The sequence below is a fragment of the Carassius gibelio genome, chromosome B3 (assembly GCF_023724105.1).
Source record: "Carassius gibelio isolate Cgi1373 ecotype wild population from Czech Republic chromosome B3, carGib1.2-hapl.c, whole genome shotgun sequence".
Classification (NCBI taxonomy): domain Eukaryota; kingdom Metazoa; phylum Chordata; class Actinopteri; order Cypriniformes; family Cyprinidae; genus Carassius; species Carassius gibelio.
Window position 1 is genome coordinate 48195862 of NC_068398.1, and position 20232 is coordinate 48216093.

At 42.9% G+C, this 20232-nt stretch overlaps 2 long non-coding RNA genes across 2 annotated transcripts in view; one reads left to right on the top strand and one right to left on the bottom strand.

Annotated features, from left to right (window-relative positions):
• Positions 1-6760: 6760 nt before the first annotated feature.
• On the bottom strand, positions 6761-8057 carry LOC127952345 (uncharacterized). The gene is made up of 3 exons (XR_008152924.1): positions 8006-8057; positions 7130-7179; positions 6761-6839 (listed from the first exon to the last, which is right to left on the bottom strand). It is a non-coding gene; the product is annotated as an uncharacterized LOC127952345 (long non-coding RNA).
• A 5891-nt stretch (positions 8058-13948) lies between these two features.
• Positions 13949-20232, top strand: part of LOC127952332 (uncharacterized) — a 35276-nt gene continuing 28992 nt past the window's right edge. The window contains exon 1 of the long non-coding RNA XR_008152911.1: positions 13949-14857. This is a non-coding gene — a long non-coding RNA (uncharacterized LOC127952332). The remainder of the gene's footprint in view (positions 14858-20232) is intronic.

Here is a 20232-nt window from a genome sequence, read left to right on the forward strand (position 1 = left end):
CTGCAACTTGCATTGTGTCCAGCAAGTCGTCCTTTTTTCCAGTGACTGGTTTGTTTAATCGCTTCATCCTTCCTGTTCTTGGGTCTTTCCTGTAGTCTTCGGCATCAATTGTTATGATGTCAGCGAAGAGGGCCTGTACAATCTCGGTATTGTACTTGTCAACCTCTTTGTTAGTGGCGAATATGTGTAGAGCATCACGTGGACAGTCTTCTGGCTTCTTCACAGCCTGGAATAACAAAGCTCTATCATCTTCCCTGAGAGCTTCTGTCTTCTGCCTCACTCGTAGTCGGTTCAACAGTTGAGCGAAAGCGAGGTCTTCCTTCTGCCGCATGATCTCTGTGAGTGTGATGATTTGAAAATGGTCCTTCCAGAAATCCAGCATATCCTCTTCATACACACAGAGCGGTTTGGCTTTACCAAGCGGTGGCAGTTGATAATAATCCCCTACGACGAGGCAAGATATTCCTCCAAAAGGTTTCTTGTTGCCTTTGATCTGCTGAAATCTCCAGTTTACGTATGTGAACAGATCCTTAGAAACCATGGATATTTCATCGATGATAAGAATCTCCACGTCGCGTAATCCTGCTCTCACTTCATCTAGGGCGTTCCCAAGTCCTTGATAAGGTGGCTTCAGACTCCTTGGCAGTTTTAAAAGGGAATGCAGCGTTTTTCCAGAGATGTTGAATGCTGCAGTTCCAGTAAACGCAGACAACAACACCGTGGGCACGGAGAGATCCCCTTCTTCCCGGAGTCGAGGGAGTTGTCGCAGAATCTTAGTTGCTTCCGAGTGTATGCACTTGATGACGTGCGATTTCCCACAACCTGCACCGCCTGACAAAAAGTAAAAAAACTGCTCTGGATTGTGACCCCACACACGCTTCTGACACCACTGGCGGACAGTGTAAAAAATTGCTGCCTGCGTCTCATTTAGACTCCTAAACATCTTCCTCAGATATTCATTAGTCATCTGTGGTGCCTCAATCTGTGGTACGACTCCGTCTCCATCTTCACGACGAATCTGGTATTCTGGAACATCATCCTGTTCATTTTCTTCTGGATGGACGTCTTGTTGTTCTGCAATACACTCCATCCGATCAACGTCGATTTCAGGGGCAAAAGCACACCAAGCATTCTCAGACGGTCCTTCCCGCTGCAGCTGTTCATATGCTTCGTCCACTTTTTTGCCGTGTTTTTCAAACTTCTTCTGTTGTGCTTTAACTAAGCCACGGACAGGGAATCGGAAATTGGGGTGTGACGGGAGTTCTACAAGTCCCCTTTTGTAAAACTCCTGATACGTTGGAAACCCTTGAGGTTTCAGCTGTTCGTTGACACGATGTGGCACGTAAAGTTTTACCATTGTTCCGCAAAACTTCTCCGGTTGCTTCTCCTCTGAAAAGCGAGCATACCTGACAATTGCAGCCTTACCAACAGTTCTCTTCTGAATGAATCCCATATCGTTGAGGAGTGGGAGGACATTCTTTCCTTTAGTTTGCCGACCATACACAACACGGTAATTAGACACAAAGTCTGCAAGGCACATCTTTTCAAACTCCAGTGTTCGAGGCCTTGCTCTGTATTTCTCTATAATACCTGACATCCAGACATCCTCTGAATCAGGATCTTTGCTGTGTAGGACACTACGAGGCAAACTCATCCTCAGGGCATCATCATCCGTCGGTATAAACACAACATTTCGTGAACACTTCTTCAGTGGTAAGCTGCATGTCCGTGCCACAGACTCCTGAGCACTCACTTGCCTGTGTTTGGAGTAGGCCTGCATTATCTGCTTCATTTCGTCCTCTTCGTTAACATTGGTTTCACGAACACCCTTGATCACGGTCTTCAGGTAATCATTCATTTCGTGTTCTGGCTTGGAAATGTAGGACAACATATACATGATGCAGCTGAAAGAGTCAAGAACGAACTGTATGTCCATGTTGGCGTTCCATGCCCTCAGCAAATCTGGGTTGTATCCATTCACCCAAGCCTCCTTTGGATCACGCTTCAGCAAAATCACGTTTGAAGTGGACAGTGCCTCAGCGTATTTACAGTAATCATCCATGGACAGATTACATTTGGTCAGCAAGTCTGACAAGTTGTCAAAAGAGGACTGGGGATCGTTTAGCAAGTCCCACACCGGCTTGAGTTTAGTCCTGGCTTCTTTCATTGCTTTTCGAGCAGCATCCTGTCTTCTCTTCTTTCTCTCTTGTTGGTGCTGGTCTTCGTTTTTATCTTCCTCAGGACGTTGTGGAGCGTCCTGTCTCCTCTTCTTTCTGTCTTGGTGGTGTTGGTCTTCGTTTTCATCTTCTTCAGGACGTTGTGGTCGTGGACGGGTGATGGTGGTGCTTGACATGGGAAGTTTAGGGAACCCATATCTACACAACACATTTCCTTTCTTGCAAGATTTGGAGTGCTTCTTGCTGTGAAGCTGAACTTCGGTGACAATTTCATGAAGCTCGGGATCGGTGGTAGGGTCCGGCAACTGGCAGGTTATGTAACGGTCAATAAAGTCACACACTACTTGGTCGGACTGATTTTCAAATTCGGGTGCCCCCTTTACCCAGGCCAGCATATGAATGTGTGGGCTTCCTCTGGCTTGAAACTCCACGCGATAAAAGTAATCCTCGACTTCGCCGATGGGTTGAGCAGGTGACAAAAGCAGATGATTCATTAACGCATCCACTCGTTTCTCAAACATCCGCATCACGGTGACGGGATTACTTCGGAGGATTTCACATTTCGTTGTCCAGTCAAGCTCTGAAAAGACGACCTCTTCACCTTGCTGAGCCTTGATTGCCGTTATTACTTCTGGCCATCGCATTTCGGCTGCACTGAATGTGCAAAAAAAAGTAGGATTCCCTAACTGCCTGATCATGGCCTGCAGATCTCTCAACGTTTTCTCCCAATAAGATGGAGTGCCTCTCAGGGGTTGCATAAACCTTGTGGCGTCACGGCTGTGGACCAGTCTTTCGACCTCAAGATCATCCTGAAGAAGCTTGTTGGAGATTCTACGTCCATCTTTTGTGACAGGTTTGCCCTTTCGCAACTGGATAGACATGCTGTTTCTAGCCATGTGCGTTTCAGTGACAAACTGCGCAAAGAAGAGATAACTCTGGTCTTTGGCAAAACGAGTATCCACACAGAACAGTCTAGCATTGAAATACATGCTTGGTGATAATGCAACTTGTCGTGCCTCATCAATTGTGTTCTGTCCAGTGGGAAACTGTACGGGGAAGGCCATGGCTTCCAATTTGGGAACCTTGAAAAATCCGACTGGCTTCTTCCCTTGAGCAGGCGCAATGCTGAAGATTCCCTCACCGTACGACAGCAAGTCCTGTCCGATGTCGAGTGGCTGCATGCATGTGTCCAGAGTGAGGCCAGGCCTGAGCTCATCCTTTTCTTCTGTGCTGACATTCTGGTCATCCTGTTCAGAGACAACAACTTCCTGTTTCTCCTCTGTGTCATCCAGCTTATCATCAGGGAGAAATTCAAATGTGGCAGCGTCACTAATCAAGATGTCCCTGTATTCTGAATGCATTGCTTTCAGTTTTGCTAATGCTGCAAGCACATTGTGCATATTCACTGTATGGAAGTGTTGGTATCCTCTGAACTTGATGTGTCTTTTCAGCTTCACCTGTAGGAGCTGGGACTCACTGTTAGGCCTTGGGAGACAGTTGACTGTTTTCTCCACCTCAGAGGGCACACACACAACAGCACCATACACTGATCGCTGCTGTCCTTTGGGCAATGCAACTATTTTTGCGAAAGGAACAATTTTGGCGATAAGCTGTCGTTCAAGTATGTTCAGCTCAAGCAGTTCTGCAGGGATGGGTGGCAATTGAAGTCTGTTTGCCGCCGCAATAGAAGGCATGGATCCTCTCTTCAGATGGCTGTCACAGGTGTGACAGATCCACTCCTGTCTTTGCTCATCTGGAACTGCACAAGGAACTGAGCAGGCACTGTCACATGCATGTATATATTTCCCGGTTAAGCAAAAGGCTGTAATATGAACATTTTTGCGGTATCGTGTTCTATTACACATCTTAACCTGATTTGGAAACAGAGTCCTGTGACAGACTGTGCAGATGTAAGTTGGACCATGCATAATTTGACACCGAAATGCAGATATGGCCCTCTGAATCAAGCTGTTGGACACAGACTGGTTTCTCGCATCGGAATTGGGCGTATCCTGGCTGAAGCGAATGTATGGCCTGTATTTTCTCTTGATCCTTAATGCACATGTCAACTTGTGAAGAATGTGGAATCCAGGATCAGTAAGACGCTTCTGTTTCTTCTGGAGAGTACAACATAGAATGTGATGTGACCTAAACTCTGAATCACCTACATATCTTCTGGCCATGTAGTCCTTCATCTTCTTCTGGAAAAGTTCATCAGTCTTGTACCTCCTCACTATGTAGTCCTTCTTTTTCTTCTGGAAAAGATCATCGGTCTTGTACCTCCTCACCGTGTACTCCTTCATCTTCTTCTGGAAAAGAGTATCAGTCTTGTACCTCCTCACCATGTAGTCCTTCATCTTCTTCTGGAAAAGATCATCAAACTTGTACCTCCTCACCATGTAGTCTTTCTTTTTTCTCAGGTAAAGAGCATCAGTGTGGTACCTCCTGATTAAGTACTCTTTCCTTTTTTTCTGGAAGAGAACATCAGTTTTGTACTTCTTGGCCATATACTCTAGCTTTCTGAATCTGGCAAAAGGATCTTGATCATACTTCTTTTTGGTACTTTCCATTTTCTTCTTCTGAAACTGCAAATTGGTGGCATATTTCTCTCTCTCATATTGCCTTCTTTTTTGTTCACGAACTTTAAAATGTGGAGCGGTTTTCTCATGTCTTGCTTCTTTCGTTTTATTTGCAATTTTACGCACTTCTTTTCTTCTTCGCTGCTTGTTTGTTTTTGAAACATTGATGACACTTTGGTTTTTGTCATCTGTCAAAACAAGATTTTCAGGGATTCTGATGTCAGCAGTTGTTGGTGTTTTTGCCAGAGGTGAAGTTACTTGTGATGGTGTCACACATGCTGCTGATGAGCACGGTTCCTCAGACTGTTGCTCCATTTCAAATGAAACAGCCATGAATTCATAGCAAGCTTGAGGACCACGATTCCAAAAAAGCTCAAGTAATCTGTTGGTCATGTCATGCAGGTTGGTGAAAGTTAGCATAACTGCTGTTCCGTCACCAGTAGGATGTGGCCAACCTTCAGCAGTTCTGGAATGGGAATCAAAATATCCATATCTTCCAGATCTGTCTCTGAACACAGCAAAGCACTCTGGAGAAACAATAAGTAGTGCATGGCTGACATCTGTTGAGAGACACTGAAGTCTTTCATCAAGAGGAATCCACCATGCGTCCATTTCAGTAGTTCCTCTGTCTTGCAGATACCCCATCACCACCTCTGACTTCTGGACGCTGTAGTTGTGGTTAGAAGTCGAGATGCTCACAGGTACTTCAGCCATGCTTAGAAGATCCTGACGAAATCTTCCTTCAGCAATAAGCTGCATTTTAATGCCAACATACAAAGCATCCCCTTCCTCTAGCACCCTGTCAAGATCAGGCTGATCGAATGAAGTTCCCTCACTGTGGTACGCAAGGAATGTCAGAGCTACACATGTGCACTGACTGTTTCGTGAGAAAACATCATACCTTGCATCATTCTGGCAATGAGAAGCCTGCACGGATATAACTCTAGATGTGTTGTCGCCATCTTCGTACTGCTGTCCATCAGAAACCCGAGCAACACCTTTACAGACGCTCGACTGTCCTGTCAGGTCTAACTTTCTCCAACGAACTTTTTGAGCCTGGGATCTCCTACCTTTCCGAGGCATCCTTCAAAAGACAAAATATGAGAAAACAGACCAAAGACATGAGATAAATAAACCATGACATCTGACTAGCACATTAATTAAAAATAAATAACTTGGTCAAAGGTTTAGGAATTCTACAACTCCACCAGCATATTCAGACATTGGAAATTGTGTAAATGTCATGCTTTCTCTGTAGAGATGCTCTGAAAACACCATCACATGCTCCATGTATGTAACCAAAGAAGTGCTTAATTTTCAAACATACTTCACATTAGAGTTAGTTAATTTAGTTAAATTACAGCCTTTTTCAATTTTATAATCATAATACTCAAACATTTTTTTGTAGGCAAATGGGATTAAATTATCAAATGATGATTAAATGAGTTTAACATCCTGATCATCTGTTCTGATCGTTTATCAATAATCATAATAATAAGCAGATGATTTCACATCATGTCTTAAATAAGTGTTTAGCAAAAAACTGTCATATTTTCTTCATTATGAGTTTGAACATCTGATTAAAAATGACTGTAAAATGGCTTAGTGCTAGAGTCAAAAAGTATTGTATTCAATAAGCATTTCTTTAACAGTATATTTTCACTTACTTCACAAAATGCTGAAGCGATACAACCTGCAAAATAATCTCAAGAATAAAACAAGTTAGTTAACTGACAAGAAAAAGAACAACTTATAAATACAGCTAACAAACTTTCCAAAAAAAAGAACAGTAGCAGATAAAACCAATTATGAATCTAGTATTAATAGGAACAAACTTTTTTCCCAAAAGTTATTAACCTAGTATTAAAAGAACTGAACTTTTAAAAGAACGTATTAGGTAGTATTAGAGAAAGTAGTACTTGAACACAAATTATCAACTTAGTGGTAAAATGAATTTTTTTTTTTTCTTTTTTTTTGGTGGGTGGGTGGGGGGTGGGTTGGGGAGGGGAGGGAAAGGGTGGGTTGGGTTTAATGATTGGGAAGAACAATACAGAAGAACTGCTGCTTTGAGAAAATCCAAAAACTGGAAAAGAAAAGAAAGACTTATTAGGCAACTATAAAGACAATAATATTGAAAAGAAAATTCAAGGTTTCCCACACACTGATTTATTTGTGGTGGGCCCCCACAATATCAAAACTGACCTCCACTAATAGATTTTCCTAAAGGATTTGACTTAAATGAAAAAAAAAAAAAACATGAGCACTGTAAGTGTCAAAATAAAAAAACAGAGCATTTTTTTTGGGCGGGGAAGTGCCACCACAAATAGTGTAAGGCTGTGGGAAACACTGAAACAACGAATTATGCACACTAACCAGGTGTTCAGCTGCTGAGAAAAATGCAGGTCGTGCTCTGAATAGATGGTCTGCAAAACAAAAAACAAACACTAAATTAAAGATAGCCTATGTATGTGAAATAAGATCAATATTAACATTTAATAATAATAAGATATGCAAAGGCATCCATAAATGTTTTTCAATTCAGTCAGATTTTCAATATATATATATATATATATATATATATATATATATATATATATATATATATATATATATATATATATATATATATATATATATTTTTTAATTGATTGGTTGATCGCCAAATTATGTTTTCATCTAGTTTTAAAGTTCTAGGGCATTATCTGAACTTGCATACTTCTCTACTATATAGTAGGGTGAAAGGCAGTAGATGAAAAGTACTTGGATGACCTACCACATCTATTGAGATTCTTTAGTCTATCCCATGAGCCCACAGTAGCAAAATTGTGAATTGCATTGTTACTGATGCTGTAGCTCACATGACAGTGATAACATGACAAATGTAGTTCATCTGGATACAAACCACACATATTAAGACTATTTTTTACTTCTCCGAGAGAATGCAACTTTGAATGCAGCCCATGGCTATAACATGAACTATTTCTATTTTTCATAAAGCAACTTAAAACGAATGGTTCACCCACCAAATTAATATCATTTCAGTCTCTCATTAAGTTTTTGAAAAATTACAAGCAAGGAAAATCATTGAGGCCTACAACATTCCCCAGTGAATTTCACAAAACTCCACAAGCAATTCACAGGTTCTGAAGTGCTATAGTGCATCCGTGACTCAGTAGTATCTCATCAATAATTGTTTTGTCACCTATTAATGTTTTATACATATATTAAAAGAATGAAATTAACACTTACCAGATATTGTGCGGTGGAGAGTCAGTAGTGCTTGTAATGCTGTGATCTGAAAATAAAAGTAAAATGTCAGACATAACTTGTTAAAATCTGTTGACCACACAGGCAACAACGTCTTCACATTTTCTTATTTCTGCATAGTGCACCTTTAAATGGACTACAACCAAAAAATGCAAACAAACCTCAAGAATTGCTCAGGAGTTAAAGCTCAATGATCAATCTAAACAGAAAGGAGTAGAAAAAAATAATAAATTAATGCTTGATAGCACACAACAGGGACAGCTGATAACAAAACACAGGTCTACGACTTTCAATATACCTCTTATGACTTAAACCAGAAAAAAACAAATCTAATTTTATTCTTAATATAAACATTGCATATGTGGTCTATGTCCAAATATTTGTTTATGGTAATTTTATATATATACTTACAATCACAGATGTTAAAAGGAATATAACAAATATATTGGGACACAGAAAACACATTAGATCAGAATTATAACATGTGGATGTCAACCATATCTACACAAAAATAAATGACATGCTGGAGGCTAAAAAGATTCTGTTTTTCAATTTATTTATTTATTTAAAAAAAATACTTCTATACCCTCCAAAGCTGATAAATTAAGTAAAAATAGTAATATTGTCAATTATTATTACAGCTTAAATTTTATTTTATTTTATTATTTTTATTTTTTAAATTTATTTTGGTGATAGCAAAATGAATTATCATAGTTAACTCCATTTGTCAGTGTCATGTTATCATCAATGTTGAAAACAGTTGTGCTGCCTTTTTTGTGCAAATGGTGAATTATTACTATTAAGTCTGGGTTCAATAATTTTTCTTTAATACTTTTAATAGCAGTTAACTGATCAAAATAGACATTAACTGATCAAAAGTGACAGTATTTAACAATTACATAAGATTTGGGACTTTATTTTATACATATATATTTCTTATTTTAACTTATTACAAAACTTTAAAATGCATAACAGTTTATCACAAGAAATAAACAGCACATTTTTCAAAACTTAATACTATACGTTTATTCGTAATAATTACATTATATAACTTATTTATAATTTGTATGTAAATTATGTTAAGAAAGGAAAGAGTTATTTTAAAAGTTATTTTACAATACCACTGTTTTAACTGCTTCTAATTAAATGAATGCAGCATTAGTAACCGACAAACAAAACACAAATTCAGCTTGCTCTACCTCTGCATTCGGTGCACATGAACAGATCGTATTTAAGCTTTAAACAGCGTCTCTCCTCCCTGACGCATTCATTACTCAAAATAGATGAATAAATAAACTGTAAGCACAAAATTCCCAATTCAACCCGCTGACTTAACATTAAACATTACCATTATAAAATACTGTAACGTTAATTACATTAGATCATAAATTATTGAAACGTACATAAAACTGTAACGTTAGCTGACACCGCATCTAAACTGCATCTCAACAACATTTTCTGTGGCCACAAAAAACGTTTATGGACGTTTATGGAACAGCAGACAATACGTGCATTTAATCACGCCCCAACACACAGCATTAATCAGAAGTTCAGCCTCAGACACCTCAAAGAAAAGTATTTCTTAAATGCCGGTAATTTAGACGGTGAATATTATGAATTACTGTCCCAAAACCACATTCAAGCAGGAAACCAGCGCCAAAAAATTAAAATAAAATTCGCGCTCATTTAAGATCAAAGCGGAAAGTCGTCCGCAACCCTTGACCGAGACAAGACGGTTAAGTCCCGTTAATATCTAACGTTACCTCACACGGACTCCGTGTGTGACTCTGAGCCGGTTCGCCATCGCTAGCATGTCAGACACGGCGGTCTGTGGGTAGTTTCAGAGCTCTGTCAATTTTAACCTTGTGGATCAGTGAAAAAAAAAAAACACTATATAGACGTTTATGGAACAGCAGACAATACGTGCATTTAATCACGCCCAACACACAGCATTAATCAGAAGTTCTGCCTCAGACACCTCACACAAAAGTATTTCTTAAATACCGGTAGACGGTTAATACTATGAATTACTGCCTCAAAATCACATTCAAGCGGGAAACCAAAGGGTCAAAAAAAAGAAAGAAAAAAAGTTCGCGCTCATTTAGGATCAAAGCGGAGAGCCGGCCGCACCCCGTGAGCAGGACTGAGACGAAATGGATAAATCTTTTAATATCTAGCATTACGTTACACGGACTCCGTGTGTGAATCTGGGCCGATTTGCCATCACTAGCGTGTCAGACACGGCGGTCTGTGTGTAGTTTCAGAGCTCTGTCTATTTTTACCTCGTGTATAAGTGAAAAACCACTTCATAGACGATTATGGAATAGCAGAAAATACGCCCAACACGCAGCATTAATCAGGCCTCGCAGATTTATAATGCCTCACAGTCACCTCAAACAAATGTATTTCTTAAATAGACGGTAGGAAAAACTGTCCTTAAAACACATTCAAACAAGAAAATATATTAGCAATCTCGAACGCCCTTACATCAATGACTAAACTCTGCTAAAATAACTTAAAAAATCCACTCTTGCTCAATGCAATATTGCGCTAATATTTAGAATTAGCTAACATATTTACAGATGCTCAAGCAACAATGGTATACACAACTTGGGCAACATTACTATTATCTTATTTCTTAAAATTCATTATTAAAGGCAGACGTTAGAAAAATAAACCATCCGTACTCACCTCAAGGAGATTTCTGGAACATCTTCCTGTGTTCTCCGTCTATCACAGTATTGATCAGCCAATCAGCACGCGAACTTCAGCTGCGCAGCCAATAGTCATGCAGCGTTACTCTTATATCCATATATAGAAGCCCATGGAGACAGTGGATTTTTTTTTTTTTTTTTTTTTTTTTTTTTTTTTTTAAACGTGTGCACCAAGCCTTATTATTAAAAAAAATGAAAGACCAATTAAACGTTCCATTATTAAAAAGTTAAACACAGTTAAATTAAAATATTTATTTATTTGTTTTTAAGCTCATTATGAGTCATATAATAGTATTATTTAATAATGAGCACTTTAAAATCAATACTTTCAAATTGTTATAGCCATTATAATACAGAGAAAGAGACATTATGTAATGAATTTAGTGATTAACTTTGTCTTATATATATTCATATATTATATATGTTAGATATGTTATATATATTGTTATTTTATAATTTAAAGGAACAAGAATCATTACAACCAGAAGTATGAATTTTTTTAAAACGTTTAATATTTAAATATTAAATTCCCAACTGTAATGGAGACAAAACCAAGGAACTTTAAAATATGGTTTTGATGGATGTGTCTTTATTTAATATAATGATATACACATGCAACGCAATGATACACACATCAAATATAATATATACACATCTCTAAGAATTATGTTTTTTTAGGTTTTTGTAGATTTCTTTAAGATTTCATATACTAATAACATGCCACATTATATATAATAAATTATTTCCCTTATCCAATAAATTAACCCAATCATGTCCTATCCATAATCAGTAAACAAATTTTATTCATGCACTGCTCCATTACGATGCTGATAACCTTTCTTGTCTTGTTTAGCTTCCATACTTCTCTCCACTGCCACACACGCTGCTCAGTGATGCTGGAGAATATGTTGTTGTTGCTGCTTAGTGTTTCGGTGTGGTTTTTATGGATAATTGGTAGCTTTTTGCTAGTGCGTTGTTAGTTAGTAGCTATTGTAATCTGGGTAGTTGCTGAACGATTACCTTGTTGTTGCTAGGGTACCCAGGATGATTGCTAGGGCCATTGCAAAGGTAAATCAGTGTGGTTGCTTGGATGTTGCTATGTGGTTGCTAGGTTACCTGGGGTGGTTGGTAGGGCCGTTGCTAGGGTACCCAATGTGGTTGCTAGGGTAATCGTGGTGGTTGCTAGGGTCCCTAGGATGGTTGCTAGGGTATCTGGGTTGGTTGCTAGGGCGGATGCTAGGGTCCCCATGATGGTTGCTAGGGCTATTGCTAAGGTACCCATGATGGTTGCTAGGGTAATCAGGGTGGTTGCTAGGTTGTTGGTATGTGGTTGCTAGGTTACCTGGGGTGGTTGCTAGGGTGGTTGCTAGGGTCCCCATGATGGTTGCTAGGGTGGTTGCTAGGGTACCCGGGGTGGTTGCTAGGGTAATCGGGGTGGTTGCTAGGTTGTTGCTATGTGGTTGCTAGGTTACCTGGGGTGGTTGCTAGGGCCGTTGCTAGGGTACCCAATGTTGTTGCTAGGGTAATCGTGGTGGTTGCTATGGTGGTTGCTAGGATCCCCATGATGGTTGCTAGGGCTATTGCTAAGGTACCCATGATGGTTGCTAGGGTAATCAGGGTAGTTGCTAGGTTGCTGCTATGTGGTTGCTAGGTTACCTGGGGTGGTTGCTAGGGTGGTTGCTAGGGTCCCCATGATGGTTGCTAGGGTGGTTGCTAGAGTACCCGGGGTGGTTGCTAGGGTGTTGCTATGTGGTTGCTAGGGTAACCTGGGTAGTTGCTAGGCAGTTGCTAGGATGATTTTGGTGATTGCTAAGGTGTTGCTAGGGTGCTCAGGGTGGTTGCTAGGCGATTGCTATGGTAACCTGGCTGGTTGCTAGGCAGTTGCTATGGTCTCCTGGGTGGTTGCTATGATGTTACTAGGTGGTTGGTAGTTGTCACAGATGGTCACTATATAGTTATTATAGAGTTCTTCGCCCATTTGAGCACTTAGCTAATCGCTGTTAGCATGTAGCTATTAACTGCTAGCATGACTAGCATGCTGGATTTCCTGTATACTAGCATGAGTGGAAAGAGCCAACCGCCATGTCGATACGATTTTCTGTTGAAAAGATATAAGACGTACTAATTGGTTGCTAGGCTACTCTATTTGGTTGCTATGGAGTGGCCTGGCTGCTGTCAATGATGATACTCCAAAGTCTGCTCGCCAATATAAACCAACCCCCATGCCTCTACGATTTACTGATGTGGAGATATAGATCTTGCAAAACGGTTGCTAGGGTACTGTGTTTGGTTGCTAGGGAGTGGCCTGGCAGCTGCCAATGATGATACTCCAATGGTTGCTTGCTAATATAAACCAACCCCCATGCTTCTATGTCTTTCAGATGTTAAGATATCTCTGTATACTTTGGGTTGCTAGGTAGCTCTTAATGGTTGCTAGGGCGTGGCTAGGTTGTCTTGAAGGAGATACATGATTGGCCATTTGCTGCCCGAGTCAAACGAGCCCACCCTCATGTTTCTATGACACTTCTATCCAAAGTTATTCATCTTATCTTTTTCAATGGAAGTCTATGGGGCTTGTTGCTATGGCGCTCTCTATGGTTGATAGGGCGTGGCTTCATAGATTCACAGTGATCCTGAGAGGCTGATTGGTTGCCTGATTCAAATGAGCCCACCCCCTTGTCTCTATGACACTGTGATCCTGAGTTATGTTCAATACAAAATCCCTATGTAATTTCCCATAGTAGGAAAAGCACAGTGTTTCATGGGCGATCCCTCACCATACTATGTCAATGGGGCAACTTTGGGGGTCTCTAGCACCCCAGGGGTACAACTTGTACCCCTCTGAGAGGTATCCTCTCGCACAGCCTGATAGCCTCTCCAAATGTGGTGATTCACATGTTTCTGCGAATTTCTCTTTCGGAGCTACGATCCGTCAAAGTTGGCCGTAATGCATTGTCTATGCGATTTTTCGGCCGTTATTTCGCACGGTGTACGAACATCGTACGCCCGATTGCTTAGAAAAGTCATAGCACACCATTCCCGATTAGGCCGCACGATTTGACGCCTGTTTTGTTGGTCTGCGACGAAAACTGCGGGACTAGTTACGCGCCGAAAATCGTACGGAAGAAGAAGAATAATAAGAATAATAAGTATGTGAGATAATAATAGTGATGCCTTGCCTCCGGCAAGCACCACTAACTAGAAGGTACATTTCCTGAAGAAAATGTGAGTGGTGCTTGCAGTGGCAAAACTCGGCGCCCTGTAGCCACCCATGATGCCTGTGTGATGTTTTGAAGCAGAGAAAGAAGGATTTATATTGCTACATGGTTGCTAGGGTGCTCTATATGGTTGCTATGGTGTGACTATATAGTTTATGGGGTGATATTTAAAGATTATTTACCAGCCTGAATGCAAAAAGCCCAAGCCAGTGTTTCTATATAGTTATTTTTGCTGAGATACAGCTTTTAAATGTAGTTAAACAGTTGCTAGGGGGCTAAAATTGGTTGCTAGGGCATGGATATGAAGTTGTTATGTCACTACTTATGGACTGCTTGATAGGCCGAGTCAAAAGAGCCCTCTCCCAAGCCTCTATGACTTTCTAATCCAAAGATATGATGTCAGATAGTTTTTCCAATGTTAAGTCAATGGGATATTTTCACACATTTTCTTCGCCCGCTGTACGATTATCGTAAGTCCGATTGCTTAGAAAAGTCATAGCACACCTCTCCTCAATATCCCGCACGATTTGACACCTCATTCATGGGTCTGTGACAAAAAATGCGGGAGGAGTAGCGTGCCAAAGTTTTGTCAAGGCGAATAGTAATAGTAACACTAGAAGGTACATTTCCTGAAGAAAATGTGAGTGGTGCTTGCAGTGGCAAAACTCGCCCCTCTGTTGCTAAGGTGTGGTTGCTAGGGTACCCGGGGTGGTTGCTAGGGTGGTTGCTATGGTAACCTGGGTGGTTGCTAGGGCCGTTGCTAAGGTACACAAGGTGGTTGCTAGGGTAATTGGGGCAGTTGCTAGGGTGTTGCTATGTGGTTGCTAGGGTGCCCGGGTGGTTGCTAGGGCGGTTGCTAGGGTCCCCAAGATGGTTGCTAGGGCCGTTGCTAGGGTACTCAGGTTGGTTGCTAGGGTAATCGGGGTGGTTGCTAGGGTGTTGCTATGTGGTTGCTAGGGTACCCAGGGTGGTTGCTAGGGCGGTTGCTAGGGTCCCCATGATGGTTGCTAGGGCCGTTGCTAGGGTACCCAGGTTGGTTGCTAGGGTAATCGGGGTGGTTGCTAGGGTGTTGCTATGTGGTTGCTAGGGTACCCGGGGTGGTTGCTAGGGCGGTTGCTAGGGTCCCCATGATGGTTGCTAGGGCCGTTGCTAGGGTACCCAGGTTGGTTGCTAGGGTAATCGGGGTGGTTGCTAGGGTGTTGCTATGTGGTTGCTAGGGTACCCGGGGTGGTTGCTAGGGCGGTTGCTAGGGTCCCCATGATGGTTGCTAGGGCCGTTGCTAGGGTACCCAGGGTGGTTGCTAGGGTAATCGGGGTGGTTGCTAAGGTGTTGCTAGGCGGTTGCTAGGGTACCCGGGGTGGTTGCTAGGCAGTTGCTATGGTCTCCTGGGTGGTTGCTATGATGTTACTAGGTGGTTGGTAGTTGTCACAGATGGTCACTATGTAGTTATTATAGAGTTCTTAGCCCATTTGAGCACTTAGCTAATCACTATTAGCATGTAGCTAATCACTGCTAGCATGACAAGCATGTTGGAAGTCCAGTGTGCTAGCATGAGTCAAAAAATCCAACCGCCATGTCTGTACGATGTTCTGATGCAGAGATATAGGTCATGCAAAACGGTTGCTAGGGTACTCTGTTTGGTTGCTATGGAGTGGCTTGGCAGCTGCCAATGGTGATACTCCAAAGGCTGCTCGCCAATATAAACCAACCCCCATGCCTCTACGATGTTCTGATGAAGAGATATAGATCTTGCAAAACGGTTGCTAGGGTACTGTGTTTGGTTGCTAGGGAGTGGCCTGGCAACTGCCAATGATGATACTCCGAAGTCTGCTTGCTAGTATGAATTACATAAACCAACCCCCATGCCTTTATGATATTCAGATTTGAAGATATCTCTCTATGCTTTTGGTCGCTAGGGAGGTCCAAATGGTTGCTAGGGCGTGGCTATGAAGTGTTGAAGGTGATTCGTGATTGGCCATTTGCTGCCCCGAGTCAAACGAGCCAACCCTCATGTTTCTATGACACTTCTATCCAAAGTTATTCATTTTAACTTTTTCAATGGAAGTCTATGGAGCTTGTTGCTATGGTGTTCTATATGGTTGCTAGGGCGTGGCTTGATAGCTTCATAATGATCATGAGAGACTGATTGGTTGCCTGATTCAAATGAGCCCACCCCCTTGTCTCTATGACTATGTGATCCATAGTTATGTTCAATACAAAATCCCTATGTAATTTCCCATTGTAGCCCTCCCTATACTTAGTATGGGGCAAATTTGGGGGGCTCTTGCGCCCCAGGGGTACAACTTATACCCCATTGCGAGGTATGTTCTCATACAGCCTGATAGCCTCTCCAAATGTGGTGATTCACATGTTTCTGCGAAATTCTCGTTCGGAGCTATGATCCGCCAAAGTTGGCCGTAATGCATTGTCTATGCGATTTTTCGGCCGTTATTTCGCCCGGTGTACGAACATCGTACGCCCGATCGCTTATAAAAGTCATAGCACACCATTCCCGACTAGGCCGCACGATTTGACGCCTCTTTTGCGGGTCTGTGACGAAAACTGCGGGACTAGTTACGCGCCGAAGTTTTGGCGGAAGAAGAATAAGAATAATCTATAATAATAAGTATGTGAGATAATAGTAGTAGTGCTTTGCCTCCGGCAAGCACCACTAACTAGAAGGTACATTTCCTGAAGAAAATGTGAGTGGTGCTTGCAGTGGCAAAACTCGCCCCTCTGTTGCTAAGGTGTGGTTGCTAGGGTACCCGGGGTGGTTGCTAGGGTGGTTGCTATGGTAACCTGGGTGGTTGCTAGGGCCGTTGCTAAGGTACACAAGGTGGTTGCTAGGGTAATTGGGGCAGTTGCTAGGGTGTTGCTATGTGGTTGCTAGGGTGCCCGGGTGGTTGCTAGGGCGGTTGCTAGGGTCCCCAAGATGGTTGCTAGGGCCGTTGCTAGGGTACTCAGGTTGGTTGCTAGGGTAATCGGGGTGGTTGCTAGGGTGTTGCTATGTGGTTGCTAGGGTACCCAGGGTGGTTGCTAGGGCGGTTGCTAGGGTCCCCATGATGGTTGCTAGGGCCGTTGCTAGGGTACCCAGGTTGGTTGCTAGGGTAATCGGGGTGGTTGCTAGGGTGTTGCTATGTGGTTGCTAGGGTACCCGGGGTGGTTGCTAGGGCGGTTGCTAGGGTCCCCATGATGGTTGCTAGGGCCGTTGCTAGGGTACCCAGGTTGGTTGCTAGGGTAATCGGGGTGGTTGCTAGGGTGTTGCTATGTGGTTGCTAGGGTACCCGGGGTGGTTGCTAGGGCGGTTGCTAGGGTCCCCATGATGGTTGCTAGGGCCGTTGCTAGGGTACCCAGGGTGGTTGCTAGGGTAATCGGGGTGGTTGCTAAGGTGTTGCTAGGCGGTTGCTAGGGTACCCGGGGTGGTTGCTAGGCAGTTGCTATGGTCTCCTGGGTGGTTGCTATGATGTTACTAGGTGGTTGGTAGTTGTCACAGATGGTCACTATGTAGTTATTATAGAGTTCTTAGCCCATTTGAGCACTTAGCTAATCACTATTAGCATGTAGCTAATCACTGCTAGCATGACAAGCATGTTGGAAGTCCAGTGTGCTAGCATGAGTCAAAAAATCCAACCGCCATGTCTGTACGATGTTCTGATGCAGAGATATAGGTCATGCAAAACGGTTGCTAGGGTACTCTGTTTGGTTGCTATGGAGTGGCTTGGCAGCTGCCAATGGTGATACTCCAAAGGCTGCTCGCCAATATAAACCAACCCCCATGCCTCTACGATGTTCTGATGAAGAGATATAGATCTTGCAAAACGGTTGCTAGGGTACTGTGTTTGGTTGCTAGGGAGTGGCCTGGCAACTGCCAATGATGATACTCCGAAGTCTGCTTGCTAGTATGAATTACATAAACCAACCCCCATGCCTTTATGATATTCAGATTTGAAGATATCTCTCTATGCTTTTGGTCGCTAGGGAGGTCCAAATGGTTGCTAGGGCGTGGCTATGAAGTGTTGAAGGTGATTCGTGATTGGCCATTTGCTGCCCCGAGTCAAACGAGCCAACCCTCATGTTTCTATGACACTTCTATCCAAAGTTATTCATTTTAACTTTTTCAATGGAAGTCTATGGAGCTTGTTGCTATGGTGTTCTATATGGTTGCTAGGGCGTGGCTTGATAGCTTCATAATGATCATGAGAGACTGATTGGTTGCCTGATTCAAATGAGCCCACCCCCTTGTCTCTATGACTATGTGATCCATAGTTATGTTCAATACAAAATCCCTATGTAATTTCCCATTGTAGCCCTCCCTATACTTAGTATGGGGCAAATTTGGGGGGCTCTTGCGCCCCAGGGGTACAACTTATACCCCATTGCGAGGTATGTTCTCATACAGCCTGATAGCCTCTCCAAATGTGGTGATTCACATGTTTCTGCGAAATTCTCGTTCGGAGCTATGATCCGCCAAAGTTGGCCGTAATGCATTGTCTATGCGATTTTTCGGCCGTTATTTCGCCCGGTGTACGAACATCGTACGCCCGATCGCTTATAAAAGTCATAGCACACCATTCCCGACTAGGCCGCACGATTTGACGCCTCTTTTGCGGGTCTGTGACGAAAACTGCGGGACTAGTTACGCGCCGAAGTTTTGGCGGAAGAAGAATAAGAATAATCTATAATAATAAGTATGTGAGATAATAGTAGTAGTGCTTTGCCTCCGGCAAGCACCACTAACTAGAAGGTACATTTCCTGAAGAAAATGTGAGTGGTGCTTGCAGTGGCAAAACTCGCCCCTCTGTTGCTAAGGTGTGGTTGCTAGGGTACCCGGGGTGGTTGCTAGGGTGGTTGCTATGGTAACCTGGGTGGTTGCTAGGGCCGTTGCTAAGGTACACAAGGTGGTTGCTAGGGTAATTGGGGCAGTTGCTAGGGTGTTGCTATGTGGTTGCTAGGGTGCCCGGGTGGTTGCTAGGGCGGTTGCTAGGGTCCCCAAGATGGTTGCTAGGGCCGTTGCTAGGGTACTCAGGTTGGTTGCTAGGGTAATCGGGGTGGTTGCTAGGGTGTTGCTATGTGGTTGCTAGGGTACCCAGGGTGGTTGCTAGGGCGGTTGCTAGGGTCCCCATGATGGTTGCTAGGGCCGTTGCTAGGGTACCCAGGTTGGTTGCTAGGGTAATCGGGGTGGTTGCTAGGGTGTTGCTATGTGGTTGCTAGGGTACCCGGGGTGGTTGCTAGGGCGGTTGCTAGGGTCCCCATGATGGTTGCTAGGGCCGTTGCTAGGGTACCCAGGTTGGTTGCTAGGGTAATCGGGGTGGTTGCTAGGGTGTTGCTATGTGGTTGCTAGGGTACCCGGGGTGGTTGCTAGGGCGGTTGCTAGGGTCCCCATGATGGTTGCTAGGGCCGTTGCTAGGGTACCCAGGGTGGTTGCTAGGGTAATCGGGGTGGTTGCTAAGGTGTTGCTAGGCGGTTGCTAGGGTACCCGGGGTGGTTGCTAGGCAGTTGCTATGGTCTCCTGGGTGGTTGCTATGATGTTACTAGGTGGTTGGTAGTTGTCACAGATGGTCACTATGTAGTTATTATAGAGTTCTTAGCCCATTTGAGCACTTAGCTAATCACTATTAGCATGTAGCTAATCACTGCTAGCATGACAAGCATGTTGGAAGTCCAGTGTGCTAGCATGAGTCAAAAAATCCAACCGCCATGTCTGTACGATGTTCTGATGCAGAGATATAGGTCATGCAAAACGGTTGCTAGGGTACTCTGTTTGGTTGCTATGGAGTGGCTTGGCAGCTGCCAATGGTGATACTCCAAAGGCTGCTCGCCAATATAAACCAACCCCCATGCCTCTACGATGTTCTGATGAAGAGATATAGATCTTGCAAAACGGTTGCTAGGGTACTGTGTTTGGTTGCTAGGGAGTGGCCTGGCAACTGCCAATGATGATACTCCGAAGTCTGCTTGCTAGTATGAATTACATAAACCAACCCCCATGCCTTTATGATATTCAGATTTGAAGATATCTCTCTATGCTTTTGGTCGCTAGGGAGGTCCAAATGGTTGCTAGGGCGTGGCTATGAAGTGTTGAAGGTGATTCGTGATTGGCCATTTGCTGCCCCGAGTCAAACGAGCCAACCCTCATGTTTCTATGACACTTCTATCCAAAGTTATTCATTTTAACTTTTTCAATGGAAGTCTATGGAGCTTGTTGCTATGGTGTTCTATATGGTTGCTAGGGCGTGGCTTGATAGCTTCATAATGATCATGAGAGACTGATTGGTTG